Source organism: Spermophilus citellus (genome assembly GCF_964194105.1).
Source record: "Spermophilus citellus genome assembly, chromosome: 4".
NCBI classification, from domain to species: Eukaryota; Metazoa; Chordata; class Mammalia; order Rodentia; family Sciuridae; genus Spermophilus; species Spermophilus citellus.
Window position 1 is genome coordinate 42296828 of NC_138185.1, and position 4854 is coordinate 42301681.

Below are 4854 nucleotides of genomic sequence, written 5' to 3' on the forward strand. Positions count from 1 at the left end.
ATATGTGGTGACAATATGCATCAAAGATTGGTCACACTGTAAGAGGAGAAATGGAATGATAGTTGCCAGCAATGCTTTGAAACTCAATAGACATTAGAAAGTGATGAATGTACAGCTTGGTCCACTGATTAAGTTATAAACCTTGTTCCAATGTGCTTTTTATTAAAATGAAAATCTTTCTTTCCATCAATAGACCCATAAATTAATTCTTGTCCCTCTTCTTATAAAGGAGCTATCTGTTCATCATTTAAAACAAGGTCACCAAAAGGAATTCAAAAATTTATCTTGAAGAATAGCTCCTTGGCATTTTAGAATTTTTTATCCATGGCAAATGACCCCCATGACTGAAGCCAGTAAGCAGAGTAGGTTCTGAAGAGGACGATTGGTTGGTACCCTCCTTGGGGGTCCATATGGAAGACACTGAGAGGAGGTAAGTACAACATCAGGTGAGTCTGCTTCCAGTAGAAGCCTGCCAACAAGGCCAGAGGCAGGATTCCTATTTCTGGAATGATCACTGTCTTCAGAACATCCTTTCTCTTAGGACTACTACTACTATTACTACCAATAACAGTAGATACCATTTGTTAAGCTGCTGCTATATTTTGGGCACTTTGCAAAATCTTGCATATGCTAACATTATAGCTTACCAAAGGCCAGGTGTAGGATATTTTATTGCTCTCCTTACAAGCAAAGAAACCAAGGCTCAAAGAGACTCAACTATCTATCCAAGGTCACACAACTTTGGCAAATGAAGGTATGCAAACTCAGAACTTCTTTAAGATCTATTAACAGGACAGTTTCTGCATCAACACCCTCTGGCATCGCTGGAGGCCTCAGCCTGGTTTGCAGAGGTTGGTAGCGTGTGACCTCTGCTGGGCTGTGGAATACTCCTTCTCCAGTGCCCTGCACATTAAGGGAGAGGCATTTTATGCATGGGATTTGTAAGAAAGGAGATAACTCACTATTTTCATGACCTCTCTGATAGTTCAAATGGTAGAGTGTGCAAGTATTTTCAACAACAGTACTGTATTTATGGAAACCACTGCTGCTATGAACATAGCAAGCCACTGAACAGGAAGAAGCAACTGCTACAAATCTAATTGCAAAACCATGCCTTGCTGCCTCCTCAAGTCTCTCATCTGTAGTTGCACCACTTGTCAAAATGAATACAGGCAAATCTGAGTCAAGAAATTCATTTTAATGACACTTTCTGCTTTTTAGAAATCAGCAAATATATGAAAAAATGCTCAATATCTCTAGTAATTAGAGAAATGCAAATCAAAACTACTCTAAGATTTCATCTCATGCCAGTCAGAATGGCAATTATCAAGAATTAAAGCAACAATAAAGGAAGGAGACCCTCATTGTTATACAAAATTACATATAAGAGGAAGTGAAGGGAAAGGGAAAAAAACAAGAGAGAGAAATGAATTACAGTAGATGGGGTAGGGAGAGAAGATGGGAGGGGAGGGGAGGGGAGGGGAGAGGGGATAGTAGAGGATATGCAGGGCAGCAGAATACAACAGACACTAGTATGGCAGTATGTAAAAAAGTGGATGCGGAACCGATGTGAATCTGCAATATGTATACGGGGTAAAAATGGGAGTTCATAATCTGCTTGAATCAAATGTATGAAATATGATATGTCAAGAGCTTTGTAATGTTTGAACAACTAATAATAAAAAAAGTTAAAAAAATTACCAGCTTTTTTAAAAATTTTTATTTTATTTTTTATTGGTTGTTCATAACATTACAAAGCTCTTGACATATCATATTTCATACATTAGAATCAAGTGGGTTATGAACTCCCATTTTTACCCTAAATACAGATTGCAGAATCGCATCGGTTACACATCCACATTTTTACATACTGCCATATTAGTGACTGTTGTATTTTGCTACCTTTCCTATCCTCTACTATCCCCCCTCCCCTCCCCTCCCATCTTCTCTCTCTACCCAATCTACTGTAATTCATTTCTCTCCTTGTTTATTTTCCCATTCCCCTCACAACCTCTTATATGTAATTTTGTATAGCAATGAGGGTCTCCCTCCATTTCCATGCAATTTCCCTTTTCTCTCCCTTTCCCTCCCACCTCATGTCTCTGTTTAATGTTAATCTTTTCTTCCTGCTCTTCCTCCCTACTCTGTTCTTAGTTGCTCTCATTATATCAAAGAAGACATTTGGTATTTGTTTTTTAGGGATTGGCTAGCTTCACTAAGCATAATCTGCTCTAGTGCCATCCATTTCCCTGCAAATTCCATGATTTTGTCATTTTTTAGTGCTGCGTACTACTCCATGGTGTATAAATGCCACATTTTTTTAATCCATTCATCTATTGAAGGGCATGTGGGTTGGTTCCACAGTCTAGCAATTGTGAATTGTGCTGCTATGAACATCAATGTGGCAGTATCCCTGTAGTGTGCTCTTTTAAGGTCTTCAGGGAATAGTCTGAGAAGGGCAATAGCTGGGTCAAATGGTGGTTCCATTCCCAGCTTTCCCAGGAATCTCCTTACTGCTTTCCAAATTGGCCGTACCCGTTTGCAGTCCCACCAGCAATGTACAAGAGTACCCTTTTCCCCACATCCTCGCCAGCACTTGTTGTTTGACTTCATAGTGGCTGCCAATCTTACTGGGGTGAGATGGTATCTTAGGGTGGTTTTGATTTGCATTTCCTTGACTGCTAGAGATGGTGAGCATTTTTTCATGTACTTGTTGATTGATTGTATGTCCTCCTCTGTGAAGTGTTTGTTCATGTCTTTGGCCCATTTGTTGATTGGGTTATTTGTTTTCTTATTGTCTAATTTTTTGAGTTCTTTGTATACTCTGGATATTAGGGCTCTATCTATATTACCAGCCTTAAAAAAATAAAAAGTAAAATAAAATAAAATAAAATAAATAAAGCAACAATAAGTGCTGGAGAGGATGTGGAGAAACAGGTACACTCATACATTGCTGGTGGCACTGCTAATTAGTTCAACTGCTTTGGAAAGCAGTGTGGAGATTCCTCAAAAAACTTGGAATGGAACCACCATTTGACCCAGCTATCCCACTCCTCAATCTATACTCAAAGGACTTAAAATCAGCATACTGTAGTGACACAGCCACATCAATGTTTATAGCAGCTTAATTCACAATAGCTAAACTATGAAACCAACCTAGATGCCCTTCAATAGATGATTGGATAAAGAAAATGTGGTGTACATACATAATTGAATATTACTCAGCCTTAAAATAGAATAAAATTATGGCATTTTCAGGTAAATGGATGGGGTCAGAGAATATCATGCTAAGCAAAGTAAGCCAATTTCAAAAAACCAAAAGCCAAATATTTTCTCTGATAAATGGATGTTGACCCATAATGGGGCAAGGGTGTTTGTGGGGAGAATGAAGGAACTTTGATTGGGCAAAGGAGAGGGAAGGAAGGGAAGGGGGCATGGGGGCAGGAAGGATGGTGGAATGAGATGAACATCATTACTCTATGTACATGTGTGACTGCACATGTGGTGCGACTCTATATTGTGTACAACCAGAAAAATGAAAAGTTGTGTTCCATTTGCATACAATGAATCGAAATGCATTCTGCTGTCATGTATAACTAATTTAGAACAAATAAAATAAAAAAAAATAAATTCAAAATATCCAAGACTAGGAGCAGGTTCAGAGGACTGGGTGAATGCCATTGAGTTCGTTCCTGAGCAACCCTACTGTGGCCGTACCACCCCTTCCTGCACTGAAGCGCCCCTGCAGGGCTCAGTGACCAAGGAAGAATCAGAGAAAGAGCAAACTGCAGTGGAAAGTAAGAAGCAGCTTTGCCCCTGTGCTTCAGTGGGAGAATGCTACTATGGGGAGAACTGTGTTTATCTCCATGGAGACTCAGATGACATGATGGGCTGCAGGTCCTCCACTGGATGGATGCAGCTCAGAGGACACAGCACATCAAATCTTGCATTGTGGCTCACAAGAAGGACATGGAGCTGTCTCTTGCTGTGTAGAGCAGTGAAGATGTGCTGTGTGGGGTCTTCATGGAGGTGCTCTCTGAGAAAGCCCACCCCAGCAAGCACCGCTTTGGGATCCTCTGCAACTGCAAACACACCTACCGTTTCAAGTGCATTCTCAAGTGGAGGAGTGCTGAGCAATATCAAAAAGTCCCACACGGAATGCTGGATCACATCTAACTTTGTCATTCCAAGTGAACACCGGGTGGTGGAAAAAAGAAGAGAAACAGAAACTCATTCAGAAATACAAATACAAAGAGCAACAAAGCATGCAGGTATTTGATGAAGGATGCGTCCATTTGGAGGGAACTGTCTTAACAAGCATGTGTACCCTGATGGCAGTAGAGAGGAGTCACAGAGACAGAAAGTGGGAACATCAAGTGCATACCGGACCCAAAGAAGGAACCACTCTGGGAGTTCATTGAGGAAAGAGAGAACAGCAACCCCTTTGACAATGATGAAGAGGAGGTTTTCACCTTCCAGTTGGGTGAGATGTTGCTTATGCTTTTGGCTGCAGGTGGGGACGACAAGCTGATAGACTCCAAGGACAAGTGGGACTTGTTTCACAATGAGCTGGAAGATTTTTATGACACCTATAGCAGCTTTTCGAGGCATGGGAACTGGTCTGCGAGCCTCAGACAGTAGCTGTCATCTGTGTGGCAGGGCAAGGCGTGTTGGTCTCCTAGGCAGGACTCCCCACTCCAGGTGCTGTTGTGATCACTTACCCAGGGCTTGCAGCTCCCCTCTCCTTCCCCCAAGGAGTGTCTGTTTTCTCTGTTTCAAAAAGTTACAAAAATAAATCTTAAAGTCAGTTTTTTTGTAACATGAATTTATCTGTCTGCACAGGTTTGTTGTGTC

The 4854-nt window shown here is 41.0% G+C and overlaps 1 pseudogene across 1 annotated transcript; it reads left to right on the plus strand.

Annotated features, from left to right (window-relative positions):
- The first annotated feature begins 928 nt into the window (after positions 1–928).
- LOC308647605 (E3 ubiquitin-protein ligase makorin-1-like) lies at positions 929–4531 on the plus strand (annotated as a pseudogene). Its single transcript has 3 exons — positions 929–1194; positions 3634–4204; positions 4272–4531. The product of its transcript is annotated as an E3 ubiquitin-protein ligase makorin-1-like (transcript).
- The last annotated feature ends 323 nt before the right edge of the window (positions 4532–4854 follow it).